This window comes from Anabas testudineus, chromosome 19, assembly GCF_900324465.2.
Source record: "Anabas testudineus chromosome 19, fAnaTes1.2, whole genome shotgun sequence".
NCBI lineage: Eukaryota > Metazoa > Chordata > Actinopteri > Anabantiformes > Anabantidae > Anabas > Anabas testudineus.
In genome coordinates, this window is record NC_046628.1 from 12,963,085 (window position 1) to 12,969,156 (window position 6,072).

The 6,072-nt window shown below is 39.5% G+C and overlaps 1 non-coding gene across 1 annotated transcript; it reads left to right on the forward strand.

Moving 5' to 3' along the window:
• The first annotated feature begins 1,549 nt into the window (after positions 1-1,549).
• On the forward strand, positions 1,550-1,643 carry trnai-uau. The gene is made up of 2 exons: positions 1,550-1,587; positions 1,608-1,643. It is a non-coding gene; the product is annotated as a tRNA-Ile (tRNA).
• Positions 1,644-6,072: the final 4,429 nt, after the last annotated feature.

A 6,072-nucleotide genomic window follows, 5' to 3' on the forward strand; every position in this document is an offset into this window, starting at 1 on the left:
AAACTTAAGTGCAACTTTGCCAGCAGCTAACGTCTATTTTCCTTATTGCTAAGTCTAGTTTATCTGGATTTCAGACCTCTCTCTCTTTCTCTCTCACTCTTCTCCTGCTGCACAATGGTATTGCCAGAGGGCCTCAAAAAATAGCTGGTTAACCCATCAGACCTTCAGGTGTGTTTATTATAAGTTTTAAAAATGGCATTGCCGCCGCATGTCTTTGACGTGACCCATGGGTCGCGGGATTTCTTCTCTTTCATTCAGAATGTTTATGTTAGTGTTTCCTGTATGTCATGTGTTGAATTATGAATATGCTGAGAATAATAATAAAAAAACAACAACAACAACACACTGCCAGATTAATGTGTCCAGCCTCACTGAGTCATTTCCTGGTGTTATACTCTGACAGCCTGCCCTGTCTCTCAGCCACCTACTCTGTCTCTGTCCCTCTTTGTGTGGCTCTTGAGGGGGAGTGTGATAAATGGGGCCTGATACACACTGTGGCCTGTGCAAAAATGTTGTAAAATACCCCCACAAAATATGGCAATTTGACACAGTGATGAGGAATGAGGAGTGGTCTCACAATACAAATCACATTCTTGGAAGCTTGCAGGCAGCCTCAGCGCACCGTGTGTGTTTGTTGGTGTGTTGGCACAGCCGCTGTCTCTCTGTTCACAAAGGTTTTTCATTTGACGCTTACCCTCTTTGCAGCACGCAGCTTTAAAAACATCATCTGCTGCAGCTGTTGGGTGTTTTTGTTTACACCCGTGTTTTCTATGGAGCCTGTGATTTCCACTGAAGGTGACAATTAGAAGCAGAGAAAAGGTGTGAGTGACAACATTAGGACTGAACCTGTAAGATGGTGTAATTGGATTTGTCTGTAAGTCTGTATGGATATAAGAAATTACAATTTTACTCACTGAGGGTAAATTCTTAAACACTCTTCTTTAAAATCTTCTCTCAAACTCCTCTTAAACTGTAAGCCACTTTAGAAATGCTGAATAAAGGGACTTGGAGTGTTTTAAAGAGACTAGAAATATTAGGATTGAGCAAAATAAATCAAAACATCCAATTATCACAATCAGACATTATCTTGTTTACATGCACGTCATTGTTTTAACACTTCCGAGTTCAAGCCTCAGCATAAAGAAGCTATAGCTTATAATAAAAGCAATAAATTGCTGCTGATATTATTTGATTAAGTTTAAAGAAAATCTACTCATATTCTGTACTTCAGTGCACTTTTGAGTCACAGGATCATCACATTTTATCATAATTTTATTTTGTCTTGTGTAAAATATTTTGCATTTAGTATACCACAGTTTTAAGCAGCAAAAATGAAGCACATAAATTGGTCCTGTGGAGCTTCTGCAGTTCGGGTCTTTGTGAGAGGGTCCTGAACGCAGCATGCGTGTGCAGGACCCCGTGCGATCACCGCTCCTCATCCAGCCTCCATCACTTGTGACAGAAAACAGGAATCAGCTGAGACGCACGTCGGTTCCTCACGGACGCCTGCGCCTCTCATAAGCGGATTTGCTGACCCAGAAGCGACGTAGCTCCAGTGGCGCAATCGGTTAGCGCGCGGTACTTATATGACAGTATTCAGCAAAGCGATGCCGAGGTTGTGAGTTCGAGCCTCACCTGGAGCAGAGTTTTGAACCTTTACCTGACCACGGCTGCACAGTCCCGCTGGAAACTCCCTGTGCTGCCTGCAGACACGTCACCCTGTGATCCCCAAACGCATCAGCTGTGCTGTATTCATGTGCAACTCTAAAAATACACACACATGGACTGGATCACTTGTTCTTGTCGGGAGCTGCGTTTTCTGAAATGAGCTTTCTGCTAATGAGCAAATTAAAAGATGCTTTGTCGTGTCACTGTTTGCAAAATCAGCTGCAAACACAGGTTTTCTGACTCCAGGTCTATTGACCTATCTATTTATTTTCTGCTGTGTAGTAATAGCTAACTGTTTCAGATTGACGTGAATCACTGGTATTTGGCTTTGCACAAACCGAAATTCACAATTTTAAGTTTAATATGATGGCTCTTTTTAAGAACAAGTAATTAGAAGTGCTTCATATAATATGTGAAAAGCCATTAACACAAGACAAATGTAGTTATGTTTGGTGATACAGGCTATATGATTTTAAGTCTTGTTGTTATTTTTGTATTTTTTGTTTTTCAGATTAACTCATATTTATATAATTTGCTCTAAATCTGCATTTTATTTAATGTAAAGAGTTTATTGCTATTATTATTATTAGTACTACTAGTAGTATTAAATTGAAATTAACATTATTATAATTATATAAAACTTTAAATAAAGGGAGACAAAACAGACGTCACTGTTACTGACAACTCAGTTGGAAACATTTTTGATGGTATAATAAATAATAAGGTGATAATATCGTTATTTAAGTTTTAAGTCTTAATTTTAAACTTGGTGCTCTACAGTGCTCCCTATCAGCCAACTGGTGGAACTGCAACTCTAATGTAAAACCGGGTTTCCACCACTAGAGGGCGACGCGAAGGCGTCGACCAGAACCTTGTGCTGTGGTTCTTCAGTATTTAACTTTCTCCAGAAACCACGTATACTTTTTATTCATTGAGATAAGTGTGTTATGATTTTTTTTCATTCTATATAAATAAACTTGAATTGAATTGAACTTAAATTCACATATCATCATAGCAGGTGGACTCTAGCCTGAACTGGATTTGGCCTTTGGTGCTTTTCTCATGTCTCCTCACCTAAATATATGTGTTATGGCATTTTCACTGCACCCCCCCTCAAAGACTTTGCCTTGTATATGCACACTTATGAACAGCACAACACTCACTTTAGTATCTTAACATCTGTGTTTCTGAAAACCCTAACCACCATTTTAATCTTTGTCAGACATGACAGATTTTACAGGTCGCAACTACGACATGTCTTATATTTGTATCCTTGGATGTGTGTATTTTTTTATGTGAACATTTGTGTGCACGCCTGTCACTCTAAGCCCTGCAAAGCTGGGAATGAACAAGCAGAAGATTGCAGTAATGATGTGACCCAGATGTCCTGGGTGCAGATCTCTAGGCTGAAAATGAGAGTGGAGATCAAGACCTTGTACCGCCCATCACCCCCCTCCTCCATCCACCCAGCTTGAGACACAATCACAGAGTATTTAGCAGCAGGGAAGCTGTGTGTAAGCATATGTGTGTATATAATTTAAGGGAATGTCGTAGTGTGTTGCGTGTGTGTGTGTGTGTGTGTGTGTGTGTGTGTGTGTGTGTGTGTGTGTGTGTGTGTGTGTTTAAGCTCATCCAGATTCATGTAAACACAAGGGATCAGATTTGGTGTGCCACTTGTTCGTGGTGCTCCGGATTAGACGTAACAGTTTTTTAATTTACTTTCCTCAGCTGCCTAGATAAGATGCTAAAGCCTAGCATCGTCCCACCAGTGACCCCCACCCGACCCCCTCTGCCCCATCTCCCTCCTGCCAGTGTTTCCCCCCTTCTCAGCCGTCCCCCTGAGCCCTGAGGTGACCAGGTGGCTGAACAATCACACACACCACCCTGACAGTAGGCGCAGCGGGCCACTTTACTCGATGAAAAGCTTGGCAGTTGGAGTGGTGTGGAATATATATATGTGTGTGTGTGTGTGTGTGTGTGTGTGTGTGTGTGTGTGTGTGTGTGTGTGTGTGTGTGTGTGTGTGTATGTATGTATAACTTATATATATATATACATATATATATAAGTTTGTGTGTGTGTGTCAGGGATTGGGAAGACGAAAGAGGACAAAAGACAGAGAGTTTATTATTTGGGATAAGCTGTGATTGAACATCCTGAGATCAGAGCAGAATGATCAAATACTGCGAGTGATAATCCCTCATCTTGGAAAATTAAATACCACTCTGCTGTTTCTCTCCTGCTCACACTCTCTAGTCCCCTGTAACATGCTCACACACACACACACGTACACACAGCCTTTAAACAGGGTCTTAATCTGACCTGTGTCTCATAACCCTGGTTGGTTCCTCAGGGAGCTGTTCTGACATCTGATGAGTTTTTCATTAATAAGACACAAGTCTAATCCTGGGGGAGAAACACAAAATGACAACAGATAAGCCATGCTTTCCCCATCCTGCCATCACACACACATACACTGCACACACAGATTCACTGATACAGCATCTAACTAAACATCTTTATACACACACATCTTGTTTATGCTTTAATCCCCCTGCCCCTGACTGGAGCTGGCATTTTATTTCTTGCTATTTGAATAAATAAAATAGCATCTATATATTTTTTTCATCTAGAAGTGCAACAATATCCATGTAGGCTTGTCATAAATCTTCTGGTGGTGAACTTTATATTGTCAGTAAGTTGATGTGGAAGTTGTGTTGCATGCACCTTTTGTTTGTACTTTGAAGTAAAGGCTGCATCCTGATCACGCCTGGCTTGAAAAGGCTCAAGTTTTAAAACCTGTTTTTAAAGACCAATTTCATTGAGACTGCTTTTATATCCTCCTCCTGGCTGCATCACACTACCTCCTCTGTGTATTTCACATCTTTGTAGTCTCAATGCAATAAATAATACAAGTGGATAGATGGCAAAAGGTACATTTACACTGTCTTGTGCAGGTACTTTCCTGGTCAGGTTGCATAAAGGAATAAAATGAGCAGGTGGTCTTCTATTAATGGCAAATTCCTCCCTTTCCCTGGTCTACAGTACATTTTGTCATGTGGAAATATTTTTGTAGAGCTGAGGGAAGTTTGCTCTTCTGAGTACATAATCCAGCTTTGGGAACAGTATTAGCTTTTAAATATAGCATCTCTGAACAGTATAGAATGGAGTGGAATTAATAATTACAACCCCTTTCAGTATTTTCGGTTATGATCAGTGGAAAGATGACAACATAATATGTACAAGTGAGAACAGCATGTGACGTCAAGTTCTTTCCTCTGAGAGCAAAGAAACCCCTTTTTGATCACAATCTGCAACCTTAACAAATATAAAGGTTTTAGGTTTGACTTATGAACAGCATGCAGATGATAAACAGCAAAGCAATACAGCCTCTAATTCAGCGGAAATTCCCAATATTGATTCAAATTAGCTGAAGAATGGATCACTGGATGTGGTTACATATAATTAACTGATGAGGGTGGGATGGGCAATAAAATGAGTATCTATCTAGACAAAACATAGCTTAAAGAAAGTGGTAGGGACTAGAGATTTTTACATTGCCAAAACTGCATCATTTCTAGTGGGTTATACTGTAGTAATATGAACAAATGTGAAAGAAGCACGCAAACTTTGGGTCTAGTAGGTGTGTCGAGTGTGTGCCTTTTAAGGCTTCTATAGAAATCTGTTCAGGCCTTGTTAAATCCAGTTAAATGAAAAACTTCGAAACCCCTTCATTTTGCATCAATATCAAGATGAATGTTTGGGAGTACACACATGTAAAAACAGAAATGGAAAAAGGAAGGAAAATAAAAGAAATTCAAAAAAATTAATTTAACTTTGGAAAAAAAGTACATTTTAATAAATGAAGGCCTCACAAGTAGGAAAAGCATACAGCATATGCCATCGCTGTGTTTCTAGTTGCATGTTCTATTTATAAATATCCTCACTATAGTGCATACATACTCTGAATGAAAGATACCTCAATCTATAACAATGCATCACATTTATTAGTTCAGTTTACTCTGTATTCATAGCCTAAGTAAAGCTATCTCTGAAATGCAGTGGAGTAAGTACAATATTTCCCTCTGATCTGTCATGTAAAACAGAAAGGTTACGTTAAATAAAAGGCTGAGTAGATACCTGAGTAAATGTGTTTTATTTACTTAATTCCCAAAACTCAACTTTATCTTTTGCCTAAGTTGCGCTTGTTATTTACACCACGCCACCCATCCTCGTCTGGGGCAACCTCAAACTTACTACACTGATAAAACAAAATTGAATCTCAAATTAACATTTGTTGTTTGTTTATATTTTGAGTCTTGGCCATCAGAATTGGGTCAGTAGTCTTCTGCCATGCCGCTGAACATTTCATTTCAAAACTAACTCCGCTCCCCTGGACAAATGTC